Below are 23,065 nucleotides of genomic sequence, written 5' to 3' on the forward strand. Positions count from 1 at the left end.
CACTCAAGGCTACAAGAATTTATTGACCCACATGGCAGACAGTTAAACAGAAATGCTCTGAACCGTAGTTTTCAAACCTCACTGTACATCGGAATGATCCTGGAGAACTTATTAAAACACAGCTTGCTGGTCCTGTACCCCACCCCCACCCCTGCCAGTTTCAGCTATATTTGGTCTAAGGTGGGGTCTGAGAATTTGCATTTCCAACAAGTTCCCCAGCGATGTTGATGTTGCTGGTCTGGGAGCCACATTTTGAAACCACTGCTCTATGTGTTGAGTCCCTTAACCTTTGACAAGCAGAATAAAGGAGGAGTTCTTTGCTTTCATTTCCCTATATCTAAAATATCTTTGGCTTAAATCTGAAGTTAAAAGGAGCAAAACGCTTCAGGCTTGACTGAAAAAGGAAATAGAAAGCTAAGAACTTTGATGGGAGGAGCCTTAAAATCCTGTATTACTCATGTCCCTTCTTTCCCAGCGCTTAGCACCCACTTAAACAGCAAGAGCTAGTCAAGTATCCAAGTGAAACCAGCGAGTGACACTTTTTTGTTATCTTTCAAAACCTCTTCTTATCATGTCCCGTTGTTAATAAATGAAGAGTTTTACCTGATAGATCTTTCTACCATAACAAGACAAATAGCCGTCTCTGAAGCTTTGACTCAAGGACTGGTCTGTTGTGGAAAGATTGCACTGAGGTAAGGCCTATGGGAAGTTTTATAGAAATAGCTCTGGGGCACCAGTTGCTAATCAGAAAATTAGTTATGGGCTTCTGTGGTGAGAAAAAGGGCTAGTATTGACTAGATTCCGGAAAAGGAAAAGCCATAGATTATCTGATTCTAAACGTTCAGTTGACTGAGGGAGTAGAACTCACTTTTTATTTCACCACAGCTGAGACCTTAACAAAAGGAAATGCATTTGGCTGAGGCAGGAATTCGAATAGATTGTGCTGGGGGTTGACCTAGACTGAGTCTAAAAGGAATTCTGATTTTCTGGGTGTAATAGTCTGCAGGTGTCTTATTGACACGAGTTTATATTTAGAGGCTTTTGATTTCTGGCTGAAGGAGGGAGAAATTTAAGGGCTGGGCAGCAGTTCCTAAGAAAAAGATGAGAACAATGGCATGTAAAATGTCTGTGAAGTAATATTAGGTTAAAAACATTGCAGTCTAAAACTGTGTTATACATTATTCTTATAATTTAAAAAGTACTTAGCGCATAAACTCTCACTCCACAAAGTCAGGCAAGAAGTATGGCTTTTTAAAATTTTTCTGTTACACATTTTAATTTCTATTTCTTATAGTCTATTAGATGGTAGAAAATTTATTTCAGTTCCTCTAAGATTGGACGCTATTTTTCCCACAGTCACAGCTAAATTCTAGAGTTTGAGGAACCAGTTAGATTTGTGTAATAACTATTCTTTAAAATTTGTTGAGATAGCTTTTATAGCCCTATTAAATATATAATAAATATTTCTAAATGTTCTATCAAATGAAAGCTGCTAATTGTGTTTTTCAATTCTTCTGTATTTTTGCTGAGTTTTTTTGGCTGCTTAAAATATAACGTATTGAAAGGAGTGTGCTGTAATCTCCCACTATCGTGGTAATTTGCCAACTTATTCCTGCAGGTCTATCATTTTTTTATATCTGTTGAGTCTATTAAAAATGTGCATACATGTTTAGAATTGTTATATTGCTTTGGTGACTTTAACCTTTAGTCATTGTATAGAAACTCTGTTCTTAATGGTGCTATTTATCTTAAAGTCTTCTTTTAGTGATGTTAATATAGCTATACTGGCTGTATTTTAGTTAGTATTTGCCTGATATCTCTCTTCCCTTTCTTCCCTTTTGAACCTTCTAGTATTTTCATGCGTTAGGTAGGCATGTTGTAAATAGCATGTGAGCTGGATCGTGTTGTAATCCAATCTGACATTCTCTCTCTTGCTCTCCTTTTTTTTTTTTTGATCAGGAAGATTGGCCTTGAGCTAACATCTGTTGCCAATCTTCTTCTTTTTGCTTGAGGAAGACTGTCCCTGAGCTAACATCCATGACAGTCCTCCTCTATTTTGTGTGTGGGATGCCTCCACAGCGTGGCGTGATGAGTGGTGTGTAGGTATGCACCCAGGATCCAAACCTGTGAACCCCAGGCCACTGAAGAGGACTACGTCAACTTAACCACTAAGTCACCCGGCTGGCCCCTGACATTCTCTTTTAACTGGCAGATTTAATTTATATGTATTGAGATAACTGATAGATTTGGATTAGTGTTATTATCTTATTTTCATATTGTACTTCTTTTTCTATGTTTGCTTTCTCCTTTTTAAAAATCTTTGTCTAGGATCAGTATTTATATCTCTCCCTTGATCCTTGTTTCATTAGTCCTGTGTCATGAATTCTGTGGGACAAGTCATTTTCTTAAAGTCCAAGTAAATTGCTTCCAGATGTTGCTTTTTGTCTAAATATTTAGCAGCAAGTTCTCTATCTCTTTTTTTAACTGATGCGACATTCACATAACATAAAATTAATCATTTTAAAGTGAACAATTCTGTGGTGTTTAGTACATTCATAATGTTGTGCGAGTACCACCTCTCTCTAGTTCCAAACTGTAACAAGACCTCTTTTCCTTTGTTCTGTAATGTATTTTATTAGGCCTTATGCATGTGGTGAAGGGTTTGATCTCAGTTTTCTGCTTGGCACAGACCACATTTCTCTAATCTGGAGGGGTGGGAATTGGGGAGGGACAAAATGTCTTCCAAACTTTTTGATTTTAGGTGGACAGATTTTGGGTAGCAAAGTATATTAAGGCTAATGATTGCTCTTTTCAAGTCATTTCCATCGGCTTCTCACACTCTGGCAATAGATTGACTGATGGTGTCAGATGTTTTTTTTTTTTTGCAAATCTTTGAAATCTGCATATTTTTCTTTAAATGAGATTTTGAGGTCCATAGACCCTGGTACACCATGCACACAGCAAGAGGATCTGAAGGAGCATAGAATTTAGGCCCTTAGTGCATAAGTGGTACCCCAAAATTTGGTAATAGCTTAGATTCTTGTTCTCAGAGCTTCCATCGAATAAGATCTGGTAGGATGACTCCTGAGGCAGGTCTTATATGGAAGGAGGGCCATGGTCTTGGTCTCAGCCACCTGCCCAGAGGTCAGGGAAGAGGCTGAAGGGAGAACCCCACTTGCTGCCACAGCCTCTGTCCTGTGGTCTAGTCACTGAACAGCTCTCTCCCATGTCTTAGCAAAGTGACTTGGCCTCTTTGGAGGTACAAACGACTTGGAGTCCTGAAATTTTCTCTTCTTCACAGCTTTTGCAATGCGATTTCTTTCCTCTTTCTCCATGAGGGAAGTTAGAGCATCAGATCTCAGTGAATTTCCTGCATCTTTGGAGGTCTACTTGAGGCAAGTCAGTAAATATTGAGAAAAGCATTGTGTCACATACCCTGAGTTGAATTTTTGTCTCTATCATTCAGAAGCCCAATCATCTTACTTTACCTCATTTATTTTTTCATTGATCTGATCACCACCTAACACATATTTTTATTTGTTTCTCCCACTTGAATATAAGCCCAATTTAAGCGTGAGATTTATTTGCCTCTTTCTTTTACCTGAGGAGGACTGGCCCTGAGCTAACATCTGTGCCAGTCTTCCTCTACTTTATATGTGGGTCACTGCCACAGCACGGCTGATGAGTGGCGCAGGTCTGCACCCAGGACCCAAACTTGCAAACCCAGGCCACCAAAGTGGAGCACATGAACTCAACCACTAAGCCACAGGGCCAGCCACTTTTGCCTTTTTGAACTGTATATCCATTGCCTAGTATGTCTCCTGTCGTGTTGTCATTAGTATTTATTGTATTAGGTTTGTTTCCTTTTTATTTTTTCCTTTGTTATTCTAAGTAACACTGAAGTGAACATCTTCACATTTTCGCTATACATAACTCTGATGTGGACATCTTTTGAATTATTTCATAAGATACATCACTTGAGTGCAATTGTTAAGTCAAAGGTGTAAGTATTTTTTGACTGCTGATATGTGTTAGCAAATTGCTTTCCAGGATGTCCTGCGAGTTTTGAGTCTCCATAAATATATTTGTAGTTTTTAACTTTGCTAATTTAATAGGCATAAAGTGATAGCAGTAATTCAATTTCAATTTCTTCTTAGATATTTTTACACTTCCTCTGTATACCCTTAATCCATCCTAGAAGAGGAGGAATAGCATTACTTCCATTTCTCTAGACTTAATTACTTAAGAAGCATTAAGTATTATAAGCCTTTATATCTAGAAGATATTTGGCTGTTAAAGAAGAACTATTTAAGGGCATCTGGTTAATGGGAAAAAATAAAATGGGAACTAATTTATGCCACTTCTCATTTTTCTCTGTTATCTTACATGTATATCATCTTTTTTCTGAAGCCTGAGTGAGATCACCACTCATGTCTGAGTGTGAAGAAAATTTTGCTGATTTTTCCTTTTGCCATAAAAATTGTGCCTCTCTTTAGGTTCCTAACTGGTACTAGCAGACTTAAATTTTTCCAGAAAGAAAAGGGCTAGGGAGCTTTCCAGAGAAGATAGAGGCACCTGACGGAGGACTGGAGGTTCAGAGGTAAAGCACTTATGCTTGCTGTGTGTGTATGTGTGTAAGAGTGAAGGTGAGGGAGGCTGAGAGAAGCTAGGCTGAAGGGAACCTGTGGCAGTTATGATTTGTATTCAACTTAAAGTAACAGAGACTCGAATGAACAAAAACAAAAAACATTGGCTTAAACAGACATTTAATGAAATGTTTTATTTTTGTTATATCTGATATAAACCACTCAGGGCTGGTATAGGAGCTTTGAAAGCCACCTGGGACCCAGGAGACTTCTTTCCACTCAGTCATACTTAGGGTGTGCTTGTCACCTCATGGCCAGAACATGATGCTCCCAGTTCCATCTTAGTGTCCTATTCGAGGCAGTAGAAGTAGGTGGGCAAAGGGTAAAGGGCAAAGGGCACAAGGCTTGTCTGTGTCTCCACTCCCACCGCTTCACGAGCTCCTCTGCAAGGCTCTCCCACAGCTTTTGCTTGGTTAGCACCGTATCACATGGCTCTCCCTATATATCAAGCAGGCTGGGGAAGGTAGGAGCTGTTTTTTTGGGTTTTTCTCTCTTTCCTTGCTTGTAAACTGGGGACACTGAGACCATATAGGATGCTTTTAGAAAGAAGGAGTGAAGATTTAACACTGAGTAGTATTCAGTAACATTGAGCTGCCACAGAAGAGTGAGTTTGTCAGTCACGTGGCCTCCATCACCATGAGGTAAGGCAAGGTTTAGAATAAACAGTAAGGGCTGGCCTGGTGGCCAGTGGTTAAGTTCACACACTCTGCTTTGGTGGCCCAGGGTTTTGCTGGTTTGGATCCTGGATTCAGACATGGCACTGCTCATCAAGCCATGCTGAGGAGGCGTCCCACGTAACACAACCAGAAGGACCTACAGCTAGAATATACAACTATGTGCTGGGAGGCTTTGGGGAGAAGAAGAGAAAAAAAATGAACATTAAAAAGCAACAAGAGTTCAGGATGATTAAGAAGTTTTAAGTAGATTTCGTTGTGAATGTATTTAATGCTGCTGAATTGTAGACTTAGAAATAATTAAAATGATAAATATTATGTTACATATATTTTGCCACAATAAAAAAGAAAGCAACAGAAGTGATGAGCATTAGTTTGGGGGAGAGTTCTAAACTTCTCTGGATAGAACAGAAGTGGAGGACCAAAAACGTAATATGATGGTTCTTTGAGGTAGATTAACTGTGGCAGCAGTGATAAAACCCTTTGAGGGAGAGTAAACAAAGATTCCCCATGTCCATCCGTGGTTCCCCTCCTGTTCCTCTTCCAAAAGATTGAAGAGTGTCTTCTTAGATGCTGACCGTTGCCTGTGGGCTCACCCCTCCTGCCCTGATGATCCATCTTGCTAAATGTATCATGCAGAGTCTTCCCCCTCACGTCTTGAGGAACTCTGACACACGACTTGTGTTGGTAGGAAGAGTAGAGGCTGTTGGAGTTGAGATTGGCTGAAGCATTAAGTTTTTAAAGACTTTAAGGAAAAGTCTAAATTCTACCCAGTTTCAACTGTAGGGCACACTGCTTTCTTGCATATACCACTTTCTTGAGGACTTGTTTTGTCTGACCACTTGGTACAGTTTCTAAATACAGGTTGAAATTGCTCTAGATATGACTTCCCATTTGCTTCAAAGTAAAGCCAGAGGTCGGACAATGGCTTATCAGTAGGCGCAGGAAACATCCTGGTTTGCTTGGTTTATGACTATTGCCCCAGTGTAATTATTAGTAACACTTCTTTTACTCTTAAATGGGTTCCAGTTTGGAATAAATTATATGGCTCTTCTACCTCTAAGGCCCTACATGATCTGTCCACCCCGCTCCCAATGTACTTCTCTGACCTCGTCTCCTATCAGTTCCCTCTCCTTGCTCTGCTGTGACTACACTGGGCTCCCCACTGTTCCTTGAACACATGGGTGTACTCCTGCCCTACTGCCTTCACATGAATTGCTTTCTCTTTCTAGAATGCTCTTCCCCAGATATCTGCATAATCAACTCTGTCAAGTCTTCGCTTAAATTTTACCTTCCTAATGAGATGCAGACAGACCAACCGATTTAAAATGGCATCACTCAAACTCTCCACATTGCTGATCTGCATTATCCTCTTCCAGTGTTTCGTATTTCAGTAATATACTATATTACTTACATATATGTCATGTTTATTGTTCCTCTCCCTCAGCTAGAATATAAGCTTCTTGAGGGCAGGGACCTTGTCTTTTTTTTCCTCAATATAGTGGAAGAGCTCAGATGCTTCACGCAAAGCAGGCACTCAGTATATATTTGTTGAATGAATGAATGGAAGAATGAGTGAAAACTTATGTGATCTGTGGCCCATTTCCTCAAACACTTGCCCAATGACTAGCTGGCTATAAAGAGCCACGGTGTTAACAGCCATCAGTGACTTACTAGTTTATCCATAAATTGGATATTTTTTGCATTTTTATTTCCCATAGGAGTATTGGAACATTTTTTATAGCATAGGATTTGACCGTTTTATAACAGACTAGTTTAGGGGAAATTTGGAAGACAGGTAGGTCTTCAGGATCTCTAGGAATAATCCCACAGGAGCAACTGTCTGTTTAATCTAAGAGAAAGGCCAATCCTGCAGTAATGGTTCTAAAAATAAAAAGGTATTGACATTGGCACAATACTATGTAGGTTATAGAGCTCTTTCAATTCCACTGTCTTATTTAGTCTTCACGACAACACCTTCTGTTATCCCTATTTAATTTATGAGGAAACAGAGCCCAGAGAAACTAATGACTTTCTGAAGGATGTATGTTTAGTTAAGTGGCAGAATGGTTAAGTGCCATGGTGCCTTCCCACTCCTGGGTCAGCGACACAGTTTTTCTAATATTCCTTTCTAAATTATATCACAGTACTCTTTCATTAGCTGTGCCTTTTGGGGTCTTGTGGGATAGCATATAAGAGACAGAGAATGTTCTGACCCGCAGCATGCAAGAGGATGTCATCAGGGTCTAATATGCAACTGGACACCATGGGAGCAAGGCCACGCACATTTTTAATTCAGATCCAAATGGACATTTTATACAAGGTTTTGATAAGAAAGAAAAAAAGTCTTTCTTTAAGACATTCACAGTCTGCTCCCAGTTTCTTTCTGCTCTCACAACCATGACAACTATAAGCATAATAATAATAATAATAACCATATATGAAGCACACTGTGTGTCATGAACTATTTTAATTGCATTACATGTGTTCATTTATATCTCACATTGACTTTGTGTAGTTGATCTATTATTAGCCCATTTTTCATAAAAGGTCCAGAAAGCACATATGAGCACATTTCACGGCATAGAAATGGAATTTGAACCCAAGTAGTCCATGTTGCAGAAAAGGGCTTTGCAGTAGAAATATGAGCCACATGTATGAGTTTAAATTTTGTAGCAGTTACATAAAAAACGTAAAAAGAGACAAATGAAGTCAATTTTAATAATGTACTTGGTTTAACCTAATATATTAAAAATAGTAATACTTCAGCATACTTTCACTGTAAAAATTATTAAGATGATATTTTACATTTTTGGTGCTAAGTCTTCTAAATATGATGTGTAATTTACTCTTATAGCACATCTCAACTTGGGTGCTAAATTTTCATCAGAAATACTTAATCTGTGTTTAGATTTCATAAAATTTGTAGTTGAAAAAGTAGATTTACATATCCAAGTTATTTCAATCATACTTAAGTTTTCCAATAACTGACTTGAATATGAATCTTTAAATGAAAATTAAATACAATGTACAATTCAGTTCCTCTGTTGCACATTTTGAGTGCTCCATAGCCACCTGTGGCTTGTGGCTGCTGTTTTGGGCAGAGTGACTCTAGAGTCCACATCCATAACAACATCACATTGCCAGGGGAGAAGCCTCCTGTCACTTAATTGTCGCTCTGCCCCAATTGCCCCATCCCTGAGTAACCTCTTTCCATCTTCTTCTCATGAGCATTTTAGATCTTCTGACATTCAACCCATAATCTTCATCTTCATATTCAGCACTAATGTTCAAATGCCCTGAATTACATAGATCTGACATTCTACTTGGGGAAGGTGAAAAACTATACAACAAAAAGAGCATGTAGGTTTTCCCTGTTAGTTCTCTTTAATATATAAGAAAATCCAGGATGAGGCAGGGCTATAGAGTACCAATCCTGGGGGAAAATAATAGCCAGAATAGATTTCATGTCAGATCCATTGCTTAAAGAGGTTCCAAAATAACTCCTTAAATTATGGTGGAAACCACCCTCACATCCTCTTTGTGTAAATGTGGGCAAATTTGGGAGAGGGAGATGGTTTGTAAGAAAGTGAAAAGTGAAAGAAAGCTACCTCTAGAATTTCCTTTCATGTTTCAGATTCTATCTTCAGGGAGGAAGTTCTTGCCCCTCTGCAGCGAAGAGGACATTGAAGTGAAAACAAGAAGAAAGGAGAGATCTGTGAGGCAGCTGAAGGGGGCAGGGTTTAGGAGCGAGTTCAGCTTCACTTGTGTTTCAGTCAGTGGTAAGCAGTAATTTAAAATCCTAGAAAATGATTAGTTCAGTCACCTTATGCATACATGCTAGGTCCAGAACCACAAAGTAATGAATTGAGGACTAAGAAAAGCTGCCTCCATCTTCTCCTCTCCAACTGCTCCCTTGCTGAGGTGGACAGAGGAGATGACTCTCTCTGCAGACTCACCCAGGGCAAGCTTGGCTGCTGTGACTCATGGTCTCCCTGAGATGGACACTAAGCTGAGGACTGTTGTAAGCCCAGGCCGACATAGTAGACTAGGAAAATAGAACATGGTAATTGTGAAAACTCTGAGTATATGCAATATCATCCAACTAATGTGGGATGAAAGCAAATGTATTACCTGTTCTGCCTGTAGGCGGGAGAGTCTACCACAGCTAGATTACACCTCAGCCTGGGGGAAGGTAGATCTGGAAACCAAGTGGAGATAGATCCACTGTCAATAATCTCATCCTCATGAGGCATCCTTTAGATTTTACAAAGATTTTCACTTCAGTTCTCTCCCTTGAGCCTCCCCAAAACGTCATAGAGCAGATATTATTATTAGCTGGTGTTACAGATGAGGACTCTGAGATTAGAGGGGTTAGGGAGCACATTCAAGGGCACAAAGCCAAGAACCAGGTCTTCGACTTCAGCCTCTTCTCCACTAAAGCCCCACTGCAGGCTCTATAGGTAAAATGTATGACAAAGCATGTGTGTATCCTGACTCATTGTTGTTGAGAAACAGTTTATACTCCCTAGGGCTTAGAGATAAACACAAAGAGGAAATTTCAGGAACGGTTTTATAGTCACATTTCTACTTATCCCTGCTTCTACCTTTTGTAATAGGAAAATCTAGGACTTCATCCAGTTCTCTCCAGCCTGATCTGTTGTCACTCTCCTTCCTAATTCATATATTCCTTCTTTCCTTCCTCTCTCTTTCCTTTTTCTTTTTTCCTTCCTCAAACATTAATTAAATGTATTCTATGTGTTAGGCTTTGCCATGAACATCAGGAAAACAAAGATGAATAAAATATTGTCTTCATTTTAAGAAATGCATGGCTTACAAGGGAGATAGATTAAAAAGCAGGTTGCAGTAGAGAGAGATGTGGTGGCACAGAGGAGAGAGTGTTTTATGGGAGAAGGTAGAGGGAGCTTGGGGAAGGCTTCAGTAACATGGAGAGTCAAATGAGTGGGGTCTAGAGTGGTGAGTAGGAGTATCTTAGGCGTTGTGAGATAGAGAAAGGACAGTCCATTGTTCTGCAAAGATTCTACTTATAATGATGCTTGCTGACTTTTGCTAGGTTTTACCTACGAATTCGCTCTAAGGGTTCCTAACTTGATTGCAGACCATGGGGCCCTAGCTGAAGCATAAGCAATTTCCATGGTAGAAGCCAAAATGAAAGGTCAGGACTAGCAGTAAGAATTACCTTCTACTTTCATTTTTTTTTAAGCCCAAAGAAGGCATTATTAAGGCCAATGTGCAAATGTAAACACTGATGGGGAGATAATTTTTGAGGCCATGGTACTTCCTTGCCACTCCTTCAATCAGTCTCCCTTGGTCCAGCCTGATCTTGTTGCTAGGATCTGGCTTCCCTACTGCTGGATTAGAATTCTTCTTTAGGCGTAGTGAGGCCTGAAGGCTAAGATTAAGTGATCCTCTGGCTTTTGTGGGGAATGTGGGAGGAGCCCAGAGCTGTAGGAAGTCCTTTGCCAAGGAAAGTCAATGTAGCACCTTTCAGCATGGAAATGTGGGTGTTTGGTTGCTCATCTGAGCAGGCAGCAGCACACAAGGCAGGCATGGTTGTGCTCCTGCTCTCGAATCACGTAGGTGATTTGAAATAAGATAAGCGATTCACAGAATCACACAGAGAGTGACATGATAGGTCTCGTGGCCTTTGAGAGGAAAAGAAATACAGCAGGTCTAGGACAACCTTGTGGAATGTGGTTCTGAGTTGCACATTATAGAGATGGGTCAGACTCTCAGATCCTAGGTATTTCACGTACATCTCCTTTCACCTCTGTTCCACGGTGTCCGCCTGGTCCTATGGCCACTCTCAGGAACTTTTTTCTCAGGACAATAAAATTTGAACATTTTCCTCTGTTACCATATCTTATCTGTCTCTCTGACTATCCTTCCTATTCTGCCCTTTGTCTCCTTCTGCCTCATCCAGATCTGCGGTTTTTGACCTGTTTTCTCAGTGCACGTTAGCCCCACCTGTCTTCACTGCTTTTTCTATTAAAGTTGGATTCCACGGTCCAGAACTTCAATAACTCTTCCTCATATCCTTAATTTTATTTTTCAACCATCCTTCTGTTGCAAGACCCCAACTGTCTGCCTTGTTTGAACTTTCTCTGGGGTTACTGAGCACTGATGGAAAAAATCACAGAACCATGAAGCTCGTGTCACTATATATTTACGATTCTCAAACTCAGCTGAGTCCTCACGTCTCAGCAAACTAAAGTAGCCTCTCCTTATCATCCCCTTTTTTTCCCCGTGCATAACATTCGTCACAAACAGAAATGATCCTGGGAGTTTGTTTGTTGATTGATCACCTTCCTCCATTGAGGTTCTGTGAGGAAGGGCCTTTGTTTATGGTACTCTCTCCTCCATCACCAGCACATGGTACATAGTAGATGTTTGTTAATCAAATAAACAAGTCTCAGTTAGATGTCACTATCTCTAGGAAGTGTGCTGGAATCCCTTTCTCTTATCAAGTCTGAGTTAGGGATATTTTTCTTAGCATCCTGGGTTTATCCATCATAGCATTTTTCTTTTTTCTTTTTTTCTTTTGAGGACGATTAGCCCTGAGCTAACTACTGCCAGTCCTCCTCTTTTTGCTGAGGAAGCCTGGCCCTGAGCTAACGTCTGTGCTCATCTTCCTCTACTTTATATGTGGGACGCCTACCACAGCATGACTTTTGCCAAGTGGTGCCATGTCCACACCCGGGATCCGAACCAGCGAACTCCGGGCCGCTGAGAAGTGGAACGTGTGAACTTAACCACTGCGCCACCAGGCTGGCCCCCCATCATAGCATTTTTCACACCATATTCTCATGACATATTTACTTACTATTGCCTTTTTCTAGACCAGCATTGTCATAACTTTTCACAAAGCTGGGAAATATTCTATATCTGTGCTGTCCAATACAGTAGCCACCAGGCACATGTGACTGCCAAACACTTGAAATGTGGCTAGTGTGACTGTGGAAAGATGTTTTTACTTTAATTTAAGTTTAAATTTAAATGGCCACATATAGTTAGTGGCAACCGTACTGGAGGGCACACATAACTCTAGATTTTAAGCTCTGTGAGGTAAGGGGCTGTCTGTTTAGTTTTCTGTTGTATTTCTCAGGGCCAGCACAGTGCCTGGCATACAGTAGGCATCCAGTAAAAAGAAAGTTGGGCTTGTAATCTGTAGATTGGGTGTCTCATAGGGGTTGATCCCTTCTATAGTGAGATGGAGGTTGAATGTGAGAAAATTCTATTGCAAAAGGACATGGCTATCTGTGCCGATGAGTTTAAGAGATTTAAATTAGTACTGTGTATGTGAAAGATCTTCAAATGTGAGCCAACAATAGCTGCTAGGCTTAAGGTAGCTGATGTTGTGCTAGAAAATGCCTCAGCTCTGAATTATACCATAGAAAATTTTTTAAGTGTATTTTCATAAGTTGTCGGAAGATCTACAAAATAAGAAAAACGAAGGAGGTTCTTCCTGGGAATGAAACATTACCTCAGAATGGAGCAAGCATCTCTTTTATTTTTCTTTTGTGGCAGAGTGTTTGTAGTGCCTGCAATTCTTGAGTTAGAAAATTGATTTTCCAATTTAGTGATGTGAGCTAAGACTTAGAGTTCACGCCGTATAACAAACACTAATCTAAGTGTTTTATATGCATTAATTTCTGTGATCCTTTAGTACTGTTATCATCCCAATTTTACAGATAAGTGACTTGCCCGATGTTACTCAGCTAAGTGGGGAAACGAGGATTTGAACCCAGGCATTCTGGTTCCAAAGTGCACTCTCCTTTGTATTGCCTCTTGTGTAATCACTTGAGCTATCTCTCTTTACTTACCATAACTCTAAACAGGTTTGCTGTGGCTCTAACGTTGTGTATGCGTACGTGTGGTGAGAGTTTCCTTACAATGGTGGTTCTGTGTTGCAGCCTGGAAGGTGAGGGGACTGGAATGAATAAAGAGTGAGATGATGCAACTACGGTCCAGTGGAAAAGAATTCACCTTGGAATTAGAAGCCTCTTTTCTCACTTATGGAGTTGTGGGAAATATCACTTACCTCAGTTGATTATTAAAATTACATAAAATATGTATGTGAAAAGGTTTATAAAGTATAAAGGGGCTTCCTTAGGATGGGTGCCTGAGAATCTAAAATGTTGTCACAGTGGCCATTAAGAAATTCCAGGTCTCAGAGATTACATAGTTATAGGACTTAGGGTTGGCCTAAGATTTGGGGAGAATTCTGACTTTTCTATGTCCTGCAGTTCAAAGATTCATTCTCTTCTAGGGTGAGAGAGATGCATAAGGACTTTCCTGCAATTTCAGATTTTCTGTGTCTTGGAGTTGCCTCAATCCCAGAGCAACCCAATGTCTGGGAAATCACCCAGATTACAAGCAGAAAAGAGATTTAAGGATGAAGGGAGTACATTTTTTTGGTCACTAAAGGCACATGCAGTCCCTCATAGCCCATCCAGGAGATGAAAGTCACTTGTAAACCTTGAAGCAGCCCGTTTACGTATATCTCTGCTCTGACAGCTGCTAATACCTGCAAATAGTGACACCTGTCTTCCTGGCTCGTTCCAGCTCTGACTCTAGCTAGCAGCACTCTCTCACCGTGCTGGGTCTGCCTGAGAGTACCACTTGCTGTTCTGGCTGTGATCATACTTCATGGCAGACCTAGTAGGCCACAGGAATTATGGAAAGTTTGGAGCCTTATGAAGTTATCGCTGCATTATGAAGCAATAATTTTCAAATGTCTCCTAATGCTGGAAAAGGAGAATGTAGATAAGCAGCATCAAAATCCATAAAAAATTTTGAAGTGAAAATAAATGACAATTAATTTATTAAATCCTGGATTATTATTCCCCTGGTATACGTAGGACAACCGGCATTTATCAAGCTCATACCGTGAGCTAGCCGTTGTGCTAGGCGATATTCACGTATTATCGTATTTCTCTTCACAGCATTCCTGCAAGGTAGACATTGTATCTTTATTTTACAGATGAGACTCAGAGAAGCAAGTAACATGCCCAAGGCCAATAGCTTGTGAATGGAAGAACCAGGATTTGAAGATGTGTAAAAATTTTAGTCTTTGCCCTTTCCAGTACATGGGGTTTCCTCTCTTGAAGCTCAGATGAGAAAGTGTGGGCAACTGGATAAGGGAGGATCTTCTCAGCGTGGAGTAACAGTGTGGATGAATAGCATCAGAGTTATACATTTGAATCAAAAGAAAGCTTATGTTGTATCAGGAACCAGCACTGTTCCCTTTGGTAGTAGAGCATTCTTAGAGTCCAGACCTACTCTGCCGAGACAAATTACAATCTGAGTTATGGTAATGGGAGATTTTATAAAAACAGACAGCTGTGATGTCTGAAATGTTATTGAAATTTAATATATAAGACCTTGGTGCAATTCTATACTCTCTGCAATTTCTTCTAAATTTGGTCCCCTCCTATCACCATTACAGCCCTGATTTGAAAATGAACATGTATAGTCATCATAAGACATGAATCGAAGCTGCGATGTTTTTCTTTTCAACGTTCTTACCTCCTTCTTAGGGACTTCTTGATGGTATATGATGTACGATATTGCCAATTAAGTTATTAAAATTTTAAATGGTTCTAGCCATTACAGATTTCCAGAGATCTGTTATGCTATGTTCAGGGTGGGTCTTTCCACTTCAAGGCAAGTGTGGTAGCTTAATGATCTCGAGTTACATACACTTTTGATAGACGGAGTAAACGAGGTTGCTTTCAACATAGGCCATAAAGGAGGAAGCCAAAAACAGGTGCAGATTATAATAGAGACCGTTCTAGGGCACTTGGCTGGGAAAATAAAGACAACAGAGGGCATTCTCATGTGAGCAGAGACCCCGTAGGTTGGAGGGGCAGACACTGGACACGAGGGCTCTTCCTCTGCCTCCCTAATCCTGAGCTTGGGCACAGGCAGAATTTATAGCTCAGCTGAATCCTCATAAAGTGTCTCAACACAGAGCTCATGCAACCACCGCCAAGTGCCTGAAGTTGACATAATAAAACTCTTCTCCACCCAAGCTCTACTTTTTTTTCCTGCCTTGGAGAAACTATTGAATTATTTTACCAATCCCTTCAGACCCAGAGGAAAAGAGAAAGAGGGCAGATTCAGAGTTTTCTGCTCTTTGATTTAGATTGACTAAATAAATTATGGTACATTATAAAACATATAACAAGATATCACTTTTTCCATAATTATATTACTGCGGAGCCAACAAAGAAAATGATCTGAAAGTGTCAGAATAATTGTCTGGATGGTGGGGTTATGAGTGTTGCTTCTTTTCTACTTTTGTTTGTCTAAATTTTCTGATTTTTCAGTAGTGATTTAAATTGCTTTTGTAACAACAACCACCAAAAGAAAAAGAACTGAGCTTAATGAAAGAAATAATAAAAAATATATATTTTTGATATTCAGGTTGCTTTACCTCTTTTGCTAGCATAAGGAGCCTAGAACAAGAATAACTGGCTGAAAATAAATTAGACACACGAAACAAAAAGGTAGAACATAATCTTCAATTTTGGAAAAATTATTTTAAAATTGTAAATCTTAAATAGTTGCAAAAAACTTCATAGTATGCCATGTTACCCATACATAAAAACAACTCACTGAGAATATTTGATTTCTTAAAATTGTTAAATACTGGATAGATACACAAAATAATATTTATAAGCAAATATTCAAGATGCAGAGGTGTAATAGCACAACAAATACCTGTATGTATAACGCGAAAGTTATGAAATAGAATATTATCATTATTTCTGAAGCTCCCTATATGCCCATCTAGTCCCATCCAATTACCACTCCACTATAGTAACTACTGTCTTGAATTTTGTGGGTTTTTATCCCTCTGCCTTCTTTTTAAGTTTTGTATCAACAAATAACATATTATTTAATTTGTACATTTTATACTTTAAATAAATGGAATCAGTTTATGTATATTATTCTACAACTTGCTGAGATTTGTTCATGTTATTGTTATAACTGCAGTTCATTTTCACAGTTGTATAATATTCCACTGCATGAATATACCACAATTTATTTGTCCATTATACAATTGATCACTTTTTTTTCTTGAACAAACAATACTGCTAAAAAGTTTCTCTGGGATGGGGAATACTGTGTCATGGGGTATGTGTATTTTCAAAATTAATAGATAATGCCACATTATGTTCCAAACAAGTTGTACCCCCTTATACTTCTACCAGCAGTGAATAAGATTTTCTATTTATCCACATCCTCACAAATATTTGGATTTGTCATACTTTAATATTTGTTTCTCTAGTGGTTGTGAAATGATATCTAACTGTGGTTTAAAATTTCATTCCTTGGTTACCACTGATGAATTTAAGCAACTTTTCATATATTAGTTGCCGTTTGTATTTCTTCATCTGTAAAGTACTGCTCAAGTCTTTTGCTCATTTATCTATTGGGTCATTTGTCTTTTTCTTATAGATTTATAGGACTTCTCTGAATATTGTGGATACTAATCCTTTGTCAGTTGTATGGGCCTGCACATATCTTCTCCCAATTTTTGGCTTGTTCTTTCTACTTTCTCTGATAGCTTTTAATCAACAGAAGCTCTCAACTTTAATATAATATATTTTATCAATCTTTTCTTTCACGGTTTTCATTCTGTGTCCTTCATGACTCCACCATCATGAAACCAATATTTGGATTTGGAAAATCTATGTTTTCTTCTAAAAGCTTTATCGTTTTGTCTTTCTGGTTTAAGTTTTCAGTCTACTTAAAATGGATTTACTGTTTCTTTTTTATTTCATATGGAAGTAGGAGAATTACTGTTAATATAATTGTTGCCTCTCAAACATGCACTTACACATTTGATGTTTTCTTTCTATGTCCTATAAATTTATGAAAATTAACTTTGTGATTTTTTTGTGCATATTATTTCTGGTCCTTTGAGTTTTGAGATGTCTACTGTGTTAATCAATATATGTAAGCTTTCTCTTCCATCTTTGTATTTTCAACCAATCTGGTGTTATCTATGCCTCTGTCTGAGTGAATGATAAAAAGCTGGATAAGAACAGAAGCCTGTGGCACACCTCTCCAGACTGTTCTTCCAAGATGAATTCTATTGACAAATCAAAGCTCAGAGGTATACCTTTTAAAGCAGTTACAAATCTACTCATCAATATTATCAACTTATATTTTTCAAAGTAATCTGCAGCAACTATTAAATTCAGTTTTTTCCCCCAGAATCTAATGTGTCTGGGTGTGCCATCCCACTGTTGCTCAGGGATTTAAGATGCCTTTTGCTATTATATAGTGAGGCAGAGGAATTGAAATAACATGCTGGACTTTGTGGGATTATATATGCCATCACTGATATCTTTTTCTATTTGTAAATGTCATGGAGGAGTGTGTGTGTGTGTGTGTGGGGGGGGTCTGTGTGAATGCCTTTCTAGTATTTTATTTATGCAGAAGCAGATTGGTAGTTGCTCTGGGGGAAAATTACCTGGGATCAAATTCTGACTCTTCGCTATATTTTTGTAACCTCGGGCAAGTTACCTATCCTCTTCACACCTTAGTTTCTCAGTCTGAACATGGATTCCATAATTGTTCCTATCTGTAGGATTGTGGTTGGGCCTGGAGAATACTGGGATATGAGGATTCATCCTCTTCCTCTCAGCTTCCTGATGAGTGTTCCCCATCCCTCCTCATCTTTCACCATGTTCTCCCCCTTCTCTAGAAGATTGGAACTTCAGCCTGCTTCAGTCTGATAATATGAGCTGGGCAGAGAATGGGAGCGAGTCTCTAATCTGTGTAATTGTGAGGCATGTTTTCTGGGGTTTAACCTATGCCTAGTTAGGGCTAAAACTAATCTGCTGTTACAAACTCTTGCTGCGTAAATATTTATGAAATTTAGGGCTTCTTGTGTATATTATGTGGGAACTTAGTGTTTTCAGATAATGCAACATGGTGAACCATTTCTTATGTCATATTCTTCTTGAATACCACTTTGGTGGCTAGTCTCTTAGTTTTGTTTGTTCAGATAATATTTTCACATTTTACTGTTAAAATTGTGTTAGGATGAATAGCCATCCATTTAAATCTGAGTTCACATCTTTATTTCCTAAGGTAAGTGTCAGGAAGTGAATTGCTGGGTTATAATTATTTGCTCTCCTTTTTCAAGAATCTTTAATTCACTATGACATCCAGACTGACCAAAGAATTTCACTTTAATCATTTCCTTCCTTAATTTGAACACTAGAAATAGGGCTATCTTGAGGGTGTATGTGTGTCTTTTGCTTTCTCTGCCTCTGTTATGTTACATAACTTCAGGGACACTATTCTCTTTCTATTCCATATATCCCATGTGCCCTCGAAGCCCCTTAATGATAGAGCATTTTTATATAGGTGACATCAGTGAAAATGTCTACCTCCTAAAAAGGACCTTTACAATGGAGGGAGACAAAGTCACATCTTTTGCTTTGGCAATCACTGGCATTTTGATGAACACACACAAACACACACACACACACACACACACACACCATTTGCTAGCACCTCCTTTACACTTCAGCCCCCTAAGTTACTTTCCAAATAACCAAATAACCAGCTGGTTTCCTTGATTCATGCTATCTTACAGATTGCTCAAAATACAAAGGATACATGTAATGATTGCATTTTTTGAGTATAATTGAATCATCATCATCAGTGACATGCTGTCTACCCTCAAGCATATAGGATGGTCTGATAACTTGTGAATCTTTAGTGATCACAGGCGTTCCTCCTCACCTTCCCCTATGGGAGTAGTGGAAAGGGACCTAGCCTATAATACAAAAAAGGAAAGACAGAGCCCACCAAGGTATACCATGACCAGTGTATCACTGTGGACTGACTCTGCCCTGCTTCTTTCAGGGGTCCTAAAGGCACACACAGTATTATTTTGACAGAAGAAAAGCTTTTCTGCCCTCCATACTTATGAGATCAAGAATGGCTAAATATAGAAAATTTAATTTTTATCCCATCATTCTTTTTGCTAGCTGTATTGTATAAGTTACTGATTATTTCTTGCCATCTTCCTAAGTTTAGCCTCTCCTTAGGAGCACAAAGCCAAGTTCTGGGATTGAGGTTTCTCATTTAACAAGGATTTCTCTTTCCAGCTTCCAGCCTGTGTCTTTATTCTCATGTTTCTATTAGAAGAAGAAACTAAAAGGGAAAAGTCACTAGGAAGTTACTCAAGAAGAGGGATCCTGGGAGCGATTTGAGTTTAGTCTTTGAGACCAAGACACTTCAAGCTAATGTGGTTAATTAGAGGGAGTTTTTAAAGCATCAATTTACAAGAGAATTTTACCCCAAAGAAGGATCAAAGATTATTGTCCTAGTGGTTTCTTAGAGTTGAACTGTGCCTTACACACACGTCTGATGCCGACACTGACAAAAAAACCTGTGTCCCTAATCACCATATCAGAGCACTTGATGAACAGCTCAAAGTAAAAACAAACAAATAACCTTCAAAAACAATCTTGTAGGAAAGATAGTAAGAATTTTCACTGAGTATTTAAGGTGAAGTTTTGGACTCGGTCTAAAGTGGCCACAGAAAATATCTAATTAAACTTTTTTATTTAGAGATTGAAAAAAGTGGAGGGCAGAGAGTTTAAGTGGCATGACGGCAATTACAAAGTTATGAAATGTGAGGCAATCACATACTTCTAGCAGTATATAACGAGGACTGCTTCTTAGACTTACAATTCACGTGTTATTTTTACCTTCTGGGATGTTTCTGAACTTAATATCCATGTGCTTTTCTGGTATATGTCTTTACATTGTGCTCCAGCTCTTTATTTAAAGAGGCAATGTTTATGAATAGGACTGAAATGAAGAGATGAGTATTGTCTTAGGTTGGTTCCCCAAGAAACAGACTCTGTGCTTTGCCTGGGAGTTTTGCTGGAGAGCACTCTTGGGAGCAGTTGAGAGGAGAGAGGGAAGCAGGTTGGGCAGAGGGAGAAATTGACCTGCAGTGCAATTGTAATGGGGCCACAGCCAGTCTCCCTGAGTACTCTAGACTTGGGGTGGGCTCTAAATGTCCCTAACTGAGGTGAGGGGACTGGTACTTCAACCTCTCCCAAGGTGAGGCAGCATCCTTCAGCATTGAGCAATCCCAGGAGACAAACTGGGATTCGGGAGGAATGAGCTGGGGGAATGAGGGCTTTGGTTGTGGGGTCGGGGGATATGGCTGGTGCTCTACAACCTCTAGTCCAGTTACAGTTGTGACCTTGTGATCATGGGGCTCAGGGGAAATGTCCTTAGGGGCCATTTTTGCTTGGGTTGGCACATAGTTTAATGAACTAAGCAGAGTGGCCCTGTGTTTTGTTTTGCATTCAGCTATTCTCAAAATAAAAGAAGGAAGCTAGGGAAAGAACTTCTTAAAGGAGAGCCAGATAGCGAGACTGAGTATGGGAGCCTGGATGTAGCAGAGTTGGATAAACAACCCCAAATAGGGCCCTCTTTAACATGACCCCAGCTCTATGTTTATCTGCGGTGCTTCTCCTTTCTGATCCATCTTGGTTTTTATCCTCTTGAGTACTGGGTTGTACTTCTTCACTTTGCCACCAGGGAGCAGTGTTTTGTAATCTTTAAGAGCTTGTGCTCTGATTTCACGAAGCTGAGTTCAAACCCTATTTCTACCATTCACAAGCTGTGTGATTTTGGGCCATTCACATAATACCTCTAAGCCTGTATTTCCTCATCCATGAAATGAGGATAATAATAGTAATTACTTTCCCTGGTTGTCAGGACTATTAATTGAAATAATACTTGTAAGTGCCTAAGTCAGTGGCTCAGAGATAGCTGGTCACCCAGGCCAGAAGCTGCTGTGAAAACCTTGTCTATCTCATATGTATGACAATCCTTAGCCAGGTTTTCTTAAGAAGGATGCTGTGTTTTCTTTGAATAAAGGACAAAGGAAGGAAGATAAATGTAGTAGGTGTGATGATGGACTAAAATCAAGTGTGAGAATGGAGATAAAACTTAAATACAGCTGTTCTTAGCCATCAATACATAGGAAAAAAAGCTGCAGCTGATATTTGGATAGTACAGTTTCATTGAAGCTGAGGCTTGGTGGGGGGACATCATTTGCCTCCCTGGAAGCATATGTTTTGGGATTTAATTGGGAAAACCAGGGCAAAGCTGTAGGTCATTCCCTTGACGTTATGAACCAACAGACCCAGCTGACTCATGAGGCTCCTGGTGCTTGGAGCACCTTCATCCCATGGTTAGAGAGCATGTTCCTTTACTGAAAAAACATCCTGGCCACATGGTAAGAACGGCATAGGATCCAGGTGTCAGAGACACAACTCTTATGTCTCACATACACACACATCACTCCATTTTCCAGAGCCAGTTCAATCACCACCAAACCTCAGCTAAGCCTGATAATGTCAAAGTGATCTATGCCTTTTCTATCCATCCTCCCCCTCTTCTTGCCCACCTGATGTCCCAAGCCGGGCCACTCTCCCAGCTTACTACTAGTTGCCGTAACTCTTTCCGTCATTTTGTAATTTTCCTTCATATACATTGGTAAATGAGAAATAGGAAAGGAACAAGAGTAAATTGGAATGTTTCTGATTATGCAGAAAACCTGAGGGATCAAAGGACCATTTGGCACTGCAGAAATCTACCCAACTGTGCTACTTGTTCCTATTAAACTCAAAAATAGACTCTCCAGAATGAAGGAAAAGCCTGGGGTTGCTTTTCATAACCGACAAATGGTATGATAGATTATTATCGTTAAAAATTAATTAATAAATGATTAATATAAATAGCAAAATCACCATTCTGATCCCTCTGTTCTTGTCTTCAGATACCCTTCTGCAATTTCTCACAAGGACGATTCCTTCAGACAGGCTTCTCCTTGATGTTTAAAGGTTAATTTAGTGTCGTGTACGCTGATCTTTTTGTTCTTTTGGTAATCATTTTAATTTTTTTATCACAAACTCACCTGACTACCATCATCCCTGCCATCACCCCTGACTCAGCTTTGTCACTTGTATTGTCAATATGACTGACATCGACTAGATGTAGAGGTCAAGGAAGAGGGAAGAACTGGAGAAGACTAGGAGGTTTGGAGCCTAGGTCCTTGCGAGAATTGTGGTTCAATTAACAGTAAAAGTGAAGTCAGGATGAAAAGGTACTTAAAGGCCTAAGATAATCACTGATTTAGGATATGTTGAGTTTGAATTTTTGATTATACATCTATATAGAAATGTTTGCATGTATGCACATCAGATTTTTAGGGTGGCAGAGTGGTGGTGGGGTTGTGGTGATTTGGGTTTGGAATTATTTTTTACATGTGGTACGTGAGAATCACATATTTAACAAATGTGCATTGAAGTCTTACTACATTCCACTCCCTGCAGTGAGTTTTTTTCTTTTGCTTTTAAACAAGTTAGATCTGTCTGCCCCTACAGTTTACATTTCAGTGAATAAGGCAGATAAGGCATTAGGCCTCATAAAACAATATTATAGTAATAATGCAGGTGATATCAGTAAAAATGGACCATGCATGTTGGTTGAGTGCAGTCGATCTTTCAGTTACTTTGCTTAGTACTTTAAATGCATAAACTCTTTATTTTCATACCACCCACATGGATTAGGTACTGTCGGCCTTCAGGAGGTTAAGAGACTCGCCCAAAGTCACACAAGTTGGTGGAGCCAGGATTTTAACTTGTGTGTGGCATGAGAGCCCAT

General features: G+C 39.4%; 1 protein-coding gene across 1 annotated transcript in view; it reads left to right on the top strand.

Moving 5' to 3' along the window:
- The first annotated feature begins 509 nt into the window (after positions 1-509).
- The window catches only part of AIM2 (absent in melanoma 2), a 54,745-nt gene continuing 32,189 nt past the window's right edge, over positions 510-23,065 (top strand). Inside the window, exon 1 of the mRNA XM_046683058.1 lies at positions 510-692. The gene's annotated coding sequence lies outside the window, so the exon portion shown is untranslated. The remainder of the gene's footprint in view (positions 693-23,065) is intronic.

This window comes from Equus quagga, chromosome 13 (assembly GCF_021613505.1).
Source record: "Equus quagga isolate Etosha38 chromosome 13, UCLA_HA_Equagga_1.0, whole genome shotgun sequence".
NCBI classification, from domain to species: domain Eukaryota; kingdom Metazoa; phylum Chordata; class Mammalia; order Perissodactyla; family Equidae; genus Equus; species Equus quagga.